This window comes from Vombatus ursinus, unplaced genomic scaffold (assembly GCF_900497805.2).
Source record: "Vombatus ursinus unplaced genomic scaffold, bare-nosed wombat genome assembly UNPS02014863.1, whole genome shotgun sequence".
NCBI classification, from domain to species: Eukaryota; Metazoa; Chordata; class Mammalia; order Diprotodontia; family Vombatidae; genus Vombatus; species Vombatus ursinus.
Window position 1 is genome coordinate 9,301,746 of NW_020954641.1, and position 13,209 is coordinate 9,314,954.

Here is a 13,209-nt window from a genome sequence, read left to right on the forward strand (position 1 = left end):
ACTGGAAGAAATTCTAGTGATGTAAAAAAAACCAAAAACAAAATATATCAATATTTTTTTAAAGGGCAAGAAAGTGGTTTGAAATAATCCTTTGATGACCTTGCCAGTTCAAATTGTCTGAGACTATTACTCAGCTCTTCACCTTGGATTAGACTTTACACTCTTCACTGCTCTATTAAAACCAAAACAACTTTTAAATCTTGTAAGCCCTAATGCCAGAAGAAGGGAGGGTCCACCCACTCCTTCCTGGAATGCTTCCAGCCCTTCCTTAGGGTTTGCTACTTGGGTTTCTTTCTTCCAACTAGTTATTTCTTCAGGGTGGCACCAATGTTGACTCTCTAAGAACGTACTGTGCAAGAAGTACAGTTATCCTTTCCATATGGAGGGTGGGGAGAAGGGGTGAGGGGCATTAGGTTAGGGATGCAGCATCCCCACAATCTGGAAAAGCCTCAAAATGTTTTGGCCCTCCCTTCATACCACAGAAGAAGTCTGAACTATTATGGTATTAAAAGATAAAATATGTTGATATTATATAATACTATACACATATTTTATACATTTTTGAATTTCTAAATTTTTTCCTCTGTCATCTGCTGGCCTAAGTGTGTTGTCCACAGCTTCCACAAAAACTCTAAAAAAATTCTCTTTTAATTTCTTATGCCCACCTACAATATACTGAAACTGTGTTGGGGAAAGTCAAGATTTGGAAGGGATAAATGTAGATTATTTAAGGCTCTAGAGATCATCCATAAGTAATAAACTCAATTTCCTTCAGTTCCAGCCATAGGGCATGTGAAGAGGCAGATTATGATGGAAAGATGATTGGACGGGACTTTGGAAACATGAGTTCAGGTCTTAGTCCCATAATTACCAGCCCTATAACCTTGTACCAATCACTTCCTCTCTTGCAGTTTCCTCATCTATAAAATGGTTGGACAAGACTATATCTAAGATCCCCTCTAGCCTTGAAAATCTATGATCCATAAGGTCATTTCCAGCCCTAGCCATCTCTCTTTCATCTTTAGGGTTCCATCTAGTTAGAATTCTAGATTTATATGGCTAGGTGGTACAGAGAATAGAGCACTGGACCTGGAGTCAGGAAGACCTGAGTTCAAATGTGACCTCAGACACTTATTTACTAGCTGGGTTGACCACGGGCAAGTTACCTAACCACTGCCTGCCTCAGTTTCCACATATATAAAATAGAGATAATAATAGCACCTATGAAAGTGCTTTGCAAACCCTAAAGGACTATATAACTGCTAGCTGCTATTCCTCCTCCTATTACTTAATGATCCTGTGCTGTGTGGTTTCTGATCTAAATGATGGCCAAGCTGACTCTGATGGAAATAAATCCATTCCCCAGGTATACTCAGGCTGAATTCCAAACATGAGAAAAAGTACCACAAACACTCATTGCTACCTTAGGGAATTGTACAAAGAAGTCAGGCGCTCATAAAAAGAGCTGTCCATGAGAAATCTGCCTTGCATTATGAGCAGGGCAGGGGATTTGTTGTACCAAGGCACCTGGAGCTTAGTAAAAAGACCTGCAGGTCTGCACCCATCCTAGCTTCTTGCCATGTTCTCCTGAACCTGAGCAAAGGGTGGAATAGCTCAGGTCAAAAGCATCAGTTTAGTTTGCTGCATTCTTTTCTCCCAGAGTCACTGAAGGGAAGTGTGTTACTTCTGCCTGATGTTTATGTTCCTGTGTATGGAAGGGATCATGCTTATAGCAAATTTACTAATGGTGAATTCACATGAGAAATCAGCATGGTCTGGTGGAAAGAGCACTACTGGAATGGTAGGTTAGAGACCTGAGTTATAGCAGTGGCTCTGCCATTCATTGGCTAGGTGACCTTGTACATGATATAATCCCTGTCCTGATTTCTAAGCTTTTTAGATATTAATTTTTCACTTTTGTAAAGCACCTTAATGAGAGTACTGTAATTTGAATTACTTTCAAAATTTTGTAACTTTGAAATAAACATCTAATTTGGTTATACTGGGAGCTAACTCTTTGCCTCTCAGTCTCAGGTAACTCATCTAGATAAGGTTTTTTGGACTAGACATGTTCTCTAAGGTACCTTCCTTCTCTACACAGCCTATGATCCTTCAAAGTAATCTGAACATAGTTATTGGTCGTGTATCTGCTAACACACTGTTTGTCATTAAACTTTGAAACTGAACCCTGTGTGGACCAGTTGAATTCTCTCTCTTCAAGGTTCATGTGAATAGGGACTTAATCTGGTAAGGTCTTTTATTTGTAGTAAGAGGACAGAAAAATCTCAGCTGCCAAAGTAGTAGCACTTAGGCCTTAGAAATGGCTTGTCTCAATTTATGACCTGGTGCTTCAGATCCAGCCCTCTTCAAGGTACTGACCGGGTGGTATTTTCTAGATAATCTAGAAACATGGTACTGGCCAGGGGCTGGCATAGTGACCTAATAATCACTGACCTAAAGAGAAGAAATTCACAGGTGTTGCTACCTAGATTGAGATGCATATCCAGTAACTAGGCAGATTCTGTTAAATGTTGTGAGAGGAATGGAGGAAATCATGAGACCATATAGTATAATTTTAACAACATGAAATCCCACATTTTAATTAAATCAGTGCTGTTCTGATTTAGTGTGGAGCACTAAACTCCTTCCAAATCCTTCCTTCAGGGAGGGCTCAAGACCTTCCTGGTAACTCCATTTTCCATCAGCAGTTCTGTTTGGCAAGTCAAGATATCATCTGTCCAAGATATCATTGGTCTTCTTCGAAAATGAAGGGCAAATAACAGTCTTTATTCTGGGGCTTCCACTCTACCAAACAACATGTCCCACCTCCACCATCCAGTCCTCTCCATGATTTTCAGCTTCCTTTTGTGGGTTGTCTTCTGCAATTAGATTGTAAGCTTCCTGAGGGCATGACTGCTTCTTTTTCTTATTTGTATTCCCAGTGCCTGGCACATAGTAGGTGCTTAACAAATATTTGTTGAAGTGAATTGTTCTGGGGCAGCTAGGTGGCTGAATGGATAGAGCACCAGCCCTGAAGTCAGGAGGACCTGAGTTCAAATCCAACCTCAGACCAAACACTTGATACTAGCTGTGTGACCCTGGGCAGGTCACTTAACCCCAATTGCCTTAAAAAAAAAAGTGAAGTGAATTGTTCTAAAACAAATTCCCCTAGAGGGTGAAATTTGTTTTTGAAATCTCTTCCTTTGAGAGGAGGGAGCTTGGTACAGTGGAAGGAAGACATGGTAGATCTGGAGTTGGAGAATGTGGACTCCATTTTGCCTTGGTCACTTACTTTGTGACCTTAGGGAAGTCATTTCACCTCTCTTTAACCTGTTTCCTCATCTATATAATGAAGGAATTGGATTAAAAGATGTCCAAGTCCCTTCTTGCTCAGAATCTATCATCCTATGATTCTTTCTTCCATGCATTTCCTCGCTTTTCCAACAGCCTTCCTTGTGTCTCCCAATGTTCTTACACTGTCTTTCTGTCAGGGGAGAAAAAGGACTGTTTAACTCAATCACTCTAAGGTGTGCTAGTGGATTAGTGTACAGGTAAGACAGCATGGTGTAATGGGTAGGGTGTGAGACTTAAAGTCAGGGAGTCTTGGGTTCAAATTCTATCTCAGGCACTTACAAGCCATGTGTCCTTAGACAAATCATTTAACTATTCTGTGCCTCAGTTTCCTTATCTGTAAGATGAGGGAGTTGTGCTCAATGGCCTCTAAGACTTCTTCCCAATTCTAAATCTATAACCCTATGATAATGCCTACAAGCACTCCAGGGTTACAGACTTTATTGAATCAAATATTTTGAATGACAGCTGAGCATCTTGAGAATTGTAGTTTTCCTTCTCCTGAGAGTAAAATAAATTAGAGGAAACATTGCATAAAATTTGGGATTGGGGATATAAGATCTGGCAGAACTCAGACCTTGAATGTGAGAGGGCCCAAGGTGGAACCAATTTGACTAGGAAAGCTGTGGGAACCTCAGCCTTGAAGATGGATAAGCAAGGCAGAAATTGTTCACTGGGATGGAAAGCAACTAGCTTCCCCTTGGAAAGGCTGGTGTCAGAGACTCAAGAGGAAGAAAGGTCTGAGCAGTAGTGAGTGTCCTCTCACCACCCTTTAACTGCTGCTTCTTTCTCCTCCTCTCTCCCTCTTGGGTCCATTTAGATGTAGATTAAAAAAAAAAATCTGTGTCCTGTTTTCCTATTCATCCACCCCCAGCTGCTGATTGTAGTTTGTTAACCTGATTCTCTTTTTATAAATGAGTTTATTCCCATCACCTGCAGAAGTGTTATTACTTGAGATCACAGTGTGCATGGTGGGGACGGGAGGAGATGGCCTGTGGAGGGACTTGTATTTGATAGACTGTCTATATACACTAAGACCCTGTAGTTCTGGCACAGGAAGTAACAAGACTCTTTTGGTGGCTAATGAATCACAATTTAGGTTTCTGAATTATGCTATAACTCTCCCAAACTTGAACTCTAAAATTTGGAGTTGGGATTTGCTTAAATTGTCCCTAGAAGAATGAGCTGATTGGAACTATGGTGCTGTTAAGTGTGTGTAGAGGAGCTGTGGGGGGTAAACACTGCCCCTTTTACCCAAGGGGAGTGAGAAAGTTAGGAAGGACTAGAGGAGAAAGTCTCATCTTAGAGCACGCCCAGCAGGCATGGTCTTTGAGGATTTCACCTCTACCCCTTTTGGTTTGGGAGGGGGACACAGACTCCTCATGCTTCACAGTGATGCCTAATGCTACTTTATGATTCTTTGAGAATCAATTATTAAAAAAGTATTTATTAAGCACTTACTTTGTGCCAAGAGCTGTGTAAAATGCTTAGGATACAAAATAAAATCAAAACCAGTCCCTGTCCTTAAGAAGCTTTTATTCTAATGGGAGAGGCAACATATATAAATCAGAAAATACAACATAAATGCAAAATAGATGGAAAGTGACATTAGAGGGGCTGATACTATCATCAGCCATAGAAGATTTCAGACAGTATGATGAGGGAGGTATTCTGGTGCAGTGAGGCCTTCCCTGGTTCCCTCAAATAGTACATGTAAGTGACTCTGTTTACTCCTGTGTAAGCTTAGGCTGATAAAGATAAAGATAAAGAGGCAGAAGCCTACTCCCCCATTCTGTGGTCATGCTGGTGTGCTTCACTTGACATGGTACCCAATGTATCACACATAGAAGGTAACTAGTAAAATTTGTTGAATAAATGAGAATTAGCACTGTTTAATCTTTCCTTATATCTTTTTTAGAACAAAAAAGACTTGGTCCATGATTTTGTAGCTATCTGAAAGACCCATACTTGTAAGGGAATAGTTATACACCCTGTCAACTTTTTGGTTCTTCCTCTAAAGGTATTTCTTGCCAAATGATGATATTGCCAAGAAAATAGTAGTTTGGGTGGCCTGCAAGATGATAATAATAATGATGATGATGGTGATTATGACAATAATAACAATAATAATATTGATGTAGCACTTTTGGGTTTACAAAGCACTTTCCTCGCAATAACCCCACAAACTAGGCAGGAACACCACACTCCTCTCTCTCCTCAACACGTTCCTTTTCCTCTGTTGCCACTACTACTGACTACCTCCATTTGAAGTAAGTAGCAAATATGATATCCAAGTGAGATAATAGCCTCCAGGTCAGGCTCAGAGAGGTTAAATGATTTTTCCATGGCCACACAACTAACTACTATCAGTCAGGATTTGAACCAAGGTCTTTTGACTCATAGAACCACAGTGTCTGCTGAAAGGGGCCCCAGATGTCAACTAGTTCAACCCACAGGACTTACCTCTACTATATCCCTAAGAAGTGATCACATAGCTTTCACTTGAAGACCTCTTTACTTTGTAATTCCATTCCACTTTGAGTCAGCTCTATTAGCAAGTTCTCCTGAGGTTGACCCCAAATTTACCTCTCCCCAACTTCCACTCATTGCCACAAGCTCTGCCCTGTGAGGCCAGGCAAAACAAATTGAATCCCTCATCTCCATGACAACTTTTTAAATGCTTAAAGCCAGATCCTGTTCTCCCTATGACTTTTATTTTTTGGGGTAAACATTCCCAGCTCCTTCAACTAACCCTGGATCCTCTTGGCAAAGTTTTCAGCCCCCTGACCATCCTGGTCACCCTCCAAGCCTAACACTCTCTCCACTGTTCCTTGATGCTGCTCTTTCCCAGTTCTTTTGGGCAGGGCTAACTACCTCCCTACATAGAAGGCCTACAGGATATGAGCTCTGCCCCACCTGAAACAGGAAACTAGGCTATGATTGACTGAGCCCATTTGTTGTAATGTTAACCCTCTGTAACACCCTATGGATTGGCTTATGCTTTAGGAAAGCATATTCCCACACCTGTCAATTCACCAGTGTGTCCTGATAAAACCTCAACTAGTTAGTTATAAGGTGTAGGTTTACATGTCTGGGTCTGTTTCTTATTTCATATCTGGTGTGTCAAGTTAGGTCAGCACATTCCTTAATGCTTCCAACCTCCCACTCCTCTCACCCCCTCAACCCCCGGCCCCCAACCATAAACCAGCTACTTCTAATTGTAAAGTACTCAGATTTATATGGGGGAAAAAAGCTAGATGATAATCCCCTCCTACTTTTTTTAAGTTTATGGGGATTACTTCCAACCTTCCATCTCTGTGTTTGCTCATAATATTTCCTCTTCCTTATTTTTTTGTTTCTTTATCCTACTCATGCTTTTAATACCCAGCTAAAGTCTGATGCATACATAAAATTTGGAGTCAGTTCTTTTCTACTCTATAGATACAGCTTGTGGTTCCATCAGATCTCTCAAGGAAGAATTAAGATTTATTCAGCCGTAAAGCCTTGCATGCAATTCTCCTTCTAAGTGTATAGGACCAAAGCCTCAACCAGAAGTTATTCCTACCTGTACTTGTGGGAAGAAACAACTTGTCTTACTATTTTAAGCAAGAGAAACATTTAGATTTGCTGTTCTGTGGAATGACATCACTTTCTGGTCCAAATACCACTGCTTCTGATCTGAGGCATGGCGTGTACTTATCACAGGCTCTTCCCAGGGATGCAATGAGACCACTAATACCAAGGAACAGGAAATACTCAGTCCTTCCCCAAAAGGCAACCCTGGAACTAAATACAGACATAGTGCAAGGTTTGGAGGAAGAGGAGAAGACAGTGACTAAAGAAAGAGTGAACCCACTCCCCAAAGACATGGGTCTGAAGATGTGCCTTCCCAGCTCAAAAACCGCTGTGGCTGCCCATTCCCGTTAGGAAATTATACAAACTCCTTAGCCTGGTATTTAAGGTCTGCTATAATTTGGTGCCTCCTTACTTCTCCAACCTTATTTTCCATTGCTCCTCTTTACACATTTCACATTTCCATTCCAGCCAAACTGGACAGCCGACTGTTCCTTAAACATTAAATGTCATCTCTTACCTCTGTACATTTATGCAGAACATCAGTCATGCCTGGAATGCATTCAGTCTTTCAGATTCCTAATCTTTTTTCCAGGCCTAGCTTAGATCCTGCCTTCTTCTTGTAGTGTCCCTGGATTCCCCCCAGCTTTCAATGTTCTTTCCCTCCTCAGATATTCTTAAGAGCTCTTTATTTGATCTCTTATTTACCTCCCTTGCTCTCTATGTTGCATTATAATTCTTTCCAATCCCCTGATACCCTTCTCCCAAGAGAATGTCTCTGGGAAGAATAGATGTGCTTAAAATCTTCAGATGGATTCTCCTCCATCCCCCCAGCAGTGACTTAGCTGTGTCTGTCTTCCCGAAGCCCTGTCAAAATATTTATGTTTTAACTATAGCTAACAAATTAAATTTATAAAAGAGAAACTCCTCTATGAGAAAGGAACTTAGGGGTCAGGATGTAGACAAATTATAAAGCCTGATATAGTTTTCTGTTGATTGCCTCCAGTTTATTATGTATATAGCATGTTGCTGCATGGCTGTTAACATATTGTGTCCCCTGTTAGACTGTGAGCTCCTTTAAAGGAGGGACTGTCTTTTGCCTTTCTTTGTATCCCTAGAGCTTAGCACAGTGCCTGGCACGTAGTAGGCACTTAATCTTAAACGATTGACTACTGAAATACTGAAATGAACATTTTATTTTTTACAAGTAAGGAAACTTTGGTCTGAAGAGAAGGAATTTGCCCATGGATCCAGGGCAACTGAGTGTCAGAGATAGACTAGAAGCTACTGACTCCTGATTCATTGTTCTTTACGGAGTTCCAGACCACCTTTAGGAAAGTCAAATCAGAAAATCATTCTAGGAAAAGAGCTGCTTTCCTCAATATGTCACCTAAATAGAGAGAAATCTCATGGACCGTCTAGGTGAGCCTGTACCTGAAGATGAAACTTTGGAATGCCATGGCCCTAAGAAGTGATCATCTGTATACAGTAACAGCAACATTGTTTTAAGGATAACTTTAGGTGGCTGTCATTATGACTATTATAAATACCCAAATGAACTACAGAGGACCTATGAAAGAAGATACTATCTGCATCTACAGAAAGAACTGGTGAGTAGAAGTATGTACAGAATGATTTTATATACATACATATATACACATACATATGTCTAATGGTAGCTATGTCTAGGATGGGATGGGGAGAGGGAAGAAAAAAGTTACATAAAAACATATATATATATATAATATTGTATTTTCCCCCAATTACATGTGAAAAGAATTTTTAACATTTTAAAAAAAAGTTTTGAGTTCCAAATTCTGTTCTTCCCTCCCTACCTTTTTCCATTTTCCCTTCCCTGAGATGGTAAGTAATCCGATATAGGTTATACATGTGCAATCATGTAAAAAATTTCCATATTAGTCATTTTGTACAAGAAGACTTGAATAAAAAAGAAAGAAAGAAGGAAATAAAAAGTGAAAAATAGCATGCTTCAGTCTGTTTTCAGACAATATCAGTTCTTTCTTTGGAAACTTTAATATATATTTAAAAGGAATAGCAAGTCGTACATAACATATTTGTAGCTTCAAGTGCAATCATCTTTTTCCCCCAGTCTACTATGTTATAGAAATGCTTGTTTTATTTCTTAAGTTCGGAACAAAATTAATTAATTAATCTTTTTTTTTTTTTAGTAACTTCTAAGTGATGATGAATTTTCTAGGAAGAAGCTCATTCCACTTAAGGATGGCCCTCACCATGGAAGTTTTCTCCACTTAATGCTGTTTCTATTAAGCTAAAATCTATCCCTCTGCAAAATTCACCTAGTGTTCCTGATTCTACTCTTTGAGGCCAAGAAAAATGAGTTAAAATGCTACTCTATATGACAGCCCTTGTGAATTATCCTGTCAAAGCCTAAGCAATGGTGCTCAGCCCCCCCCCAAAAAAAATTACCTTGATGCTAACTTAAGTTCATCCCTGCCTCTGCCACCTACTGACTGTGTGACCCTGGGCAGGTCATTGACCAGTGCCTTAATGCCTCAGGGCAGGCTTTCTCAAACTGTAGCCAGTCAGTCAATAAGTAGTAATCAAGGAAGTAATATGTACCTGGCATTGTGCTAAGCTCTGGAGATACAAAGAAAGGCAAAAGACAACTGTTGTCAGAGAGTTCATAGTCTAATGGGGAAAATAACAGGAAAACAATCATGTACAAACAAGATATATACAGAATAAGTTAAAGATAATCAATAGAGGGAAGGGGGATCAGGAAAGATGTCTTATAGAAGGTGGGATTTCAGCTGGGACTTGAAGGAAGTCAGGGGAGTCTAGAGGTAGAAATGAGGAGGGAGAGCATTCTAGACATGGGGGACAGCCAGAGAAAAAGCCTAGAGTTGGGAGATGGAGGGCCTTGAGTGAGAAGGATCCAGAAGGCCGTGTCACTGGAAGCATGGTACACAGAGGGACTAAGGTGCGTTGTCCTGCACTGATAGAGGTGATTTCCTCATCAACAGCTCTTTATTTCGATAAAATCAAAGGCTGGGACCAAAAATAAAATAAAATAAAATTAATAAAGTTTTTCTGCAGTGAAACATTTCCAATTCTTAAGTAAGGCAATGTGGTATAGTGCCATTCACTGGTCGTATGACCTTCAGAAAGTCACTGAATAAGGCTATTGAATTGTAGAGAAGTAAATGGATTGCATGTCTGTACAGGGAGTGACCACAATGATGAAATCACAGATTCCTCAAGTACTGAAGAAATATTAGTATGCAACCAGGCCTCATTGAGCATGTTTCTAGTCACCTTCTCCTAGATATGCTCCACTATGTCAATGTCCTTTGAAAATGTATTGCCCAGACCCCAAAATGATATTCTAGATGTGGCAGGGATAGGACAGAGGGAAAAGAAGGAAACAAACATTTATCTAGTGCTTACTGTGTGCCAAGTGCTACGCTAAGCATGTTACAAGTATTATCTCATTTGTTCCTCACAAAAACCCTGGGAGGTTAGTGCTATTATGATCCTCACTTTACAGTTGAGGAAACTAAGACAAACAGAGGTTAAATATCCAGAGTCCATAGTCAGCTGGACAGCTACTAAGAGTGTGGGGCTTGATTTGAACTTAGGTCTTCTTGATTCCAGGCCCAGTGCTCTATCCAATGTACAGCCTCTTTTTTCCAGTCATTTTTCAGTTGTGTCTGACTCTCCCTGACCCCATTTTGTGTTTTCTTATTGGAGTGACTTACCATTTCTTTCTCTAGCTCATTTTACAGATGAGGAAACTGAGGCAAACAGAGAATAAGCGACTTGCCCAGGGTCACATAGATAGTAAGTGTCTGAGGCTGGATTTCAACTCAGGAAGATGAGTCTACCTGACTCCAGGTCTGGTGCTGTATCCACTGCATCACCTTATTGTACTGCTTAGATGCCAGAATAGATGAGTCTATTCAAGCTGCCACTCCTAGGACCATCACTTCCTTCACTCTGGACCTTGCAGCTAGATTAATGAAGCCCAAGATTGCACTTGGTGCCCTGTCTCACTACTGCCTCACATTGCATCACTAACCCCATGACATCTTTTTTCACAGGACCTCTTGTCTAACTTACCTCCTCAAATCCTGTCTCTGGGCATTGATTTCTTTCAATCCAAACGTTGAATTTTACCTTGGTCTCCCTTAAATGTCACTTTATGAGATCTGGCCCATCATCCTAGCCCCTGCCCTCCAGTGTGCTCTGCCAGCTTCATGCCATCTGCAAATCTGACAAACCTGCCACTTCTGCCTTCTCTTGCCTGTCCTTTGCCTGGCTGCCCAATCTCCTACCCCCAATATTCAGAGGCCCAGTCTTTTCTCTATTACCTTCCCTGGACTGAAGTTTTCCTTCTCTCCAGTTAGACCTCTGGTGGGAGTAGGAAGCTAGAGTCAATTCAGACACTTAAATCCCTTTCTTCCCATTGTTCCTGGAGGCTAATGAGATCCCTGATATTAATAAGCCACTTGGGAGTGTGTGAGGAAGTCAAGAGAGTCTGTCCCTTAGGATTCCACCACCCTTTCCCCATCCCTGATAGCTCCCTTAGCCCATATTAACAGCATCTCATCGTCCTTTTTACTATGGAACTCATTATCAGCATTCCCTCCTTCAGTTAAATGCTGCAATGGATAGAACTCTGGGCCTGGAGTCAGGAAGACATGAGTTCAAATTCAGCTTCAGATACTTACTAGCTGTGTGACCCTGGGCAAGTCACTCATCCCCTGTTTACCTTAGTTTCCTCATTGGTAAAATAGGGATAATAATAGCACCTACCTTGTAGGGCTGTGGTGATAATAATTGTAAAGCACTTAGCACCCTTCCTGGCACATAATTAGCATTATAGAAATGTTAACTATTCTTCTTCTTCACCTATCCTTATTCTAGGTTTCTGAAACCTCCCAGCCCTGCTGCTGTTTCTTTTTATTTTCCCTCCAAGTGCATGGCATGACCTGATTCTTCCTTGAATTTTAAATCCTAGCCTCAGTCAGACCCGAGCACACACATGGGTTTATCTAACCTTCTTCCTCTTCTCCCTTGTGAGATTCACAATGCAGCCCTAGGCCCATTTTGTGGGTATGATTATTCAGTACCATGGAATGTGCCTGAGCTGTCATCTCCTGGCTTGTTTGTTTCAAAAAAAAAAGAATGTTCCCACTTTCTATCCCCCCCTCTTTCTGTCCTGCCTAGTCCAGGTTTCAGGTGAACCTGCCATCATTGTATTAAAAAATGGCAGTGAATTCTGAAAGTATTTGCCAGAGGATATGAGGCTCATTAGGGACCCAGGCTGGTGCTACCAGCTCAGAACCACTCCAGGCATTACTATCCATTCTCTACCCAGCCACCACCACATTATAAATTAAATCAGATGAATTAGAAAGCCACTAAGACATCCACACAAAGGGCCCAACTGTGAGATAAGAAACTGGGGATTTGGCATTGGACCTCAAAGCCAGTAGAGCCAACTATAATCAAGCCCTCCTGTCACCATGGAGCTTTACTCACGTGAAATCAGCTCTTCCACAATGTGGGTCAAGGTAAGGCCACTGGCTGCACCTGCTGATGTAGAATATCAGTGCAGTGGTTGTTTGGATTTCCAGGATCCCTCTTCAGAGGCCGGTGGGTCTCTCACTGCAGCCTGTTAGCCAGACCTGGCAGCACTGTTTGTCCTGTGAGGTGAGATTCTGTTCTCCTGGAAGGTATCTGCACTATTTAGCTCCCAGTCATGCTCCAAGGCTAGCGGTGTCATTCACTTGGCAAACCTGTGGACCCAGTTACCAGTAATCACCACTGACCACTAGCTTCAGGTAGCAGGAGGGTTTTGGGGCTTTCGTAGTCTTTCCACCAGTACCCTCAGGTCTCCTCCCCTGAAAGCCCCTCCCATTTGAATAGACCCTCCTCCCACATGGGGAGTCCTCTTCCTCAGATTAGTCAGACTGGGAGTCCTCTAGGCAAATTGACTTAACTGTGTTGAAGGATGCACAGGTCACAAAGTGGAGCAACTTTGAAGGTTTTTTCAAAGCCAATGTGGTAATTAAAAAAAAAAAATGAAACTATGGAATGTTTTGGCTGGAAGCCTTCTCTTGAGGTCACACAGTTCATCCCTCCAGCCTTTAGATAAGGTTGCCAGCTGTTATTTGTCCTTCCTTCTCAAAGAGGACCGTGACATCAGGAAGAAGATGTGGTTACTTGCAAGTGAATTGGATTTAAGTGAGGCAGGGAGTTCTAGGAGTCAGAAGACCTGAATTCTAGCTCTGGCTTTGG

The 13,209-nt window shown here is 41.3% G+C and overlaps 1 protein-coding gene across 1 annotated transcript in view; it reads right to left on the reverse strand.

The window, feature by feature from the left end:
* GABRP (gamma-aminobutyric acid type A receptor pi subunit) overlaps positions 1-12,745 on the reverse strand; it is a 43,595-nt gene extending 30,850 nt beyond the window's left edge. The window contains exon 1 of the mRNA XM_027841996.1: positions 12,451-12,745. The gene's annotated coding sequence lies outside the window, so the exon portion shown is untranslated. The remainder of the gene's footprint in view (positions 1-12,450) is intronic.
* Between the last annotated feature and the right edge of the window lie 464 nt (positions 12,746-13,209).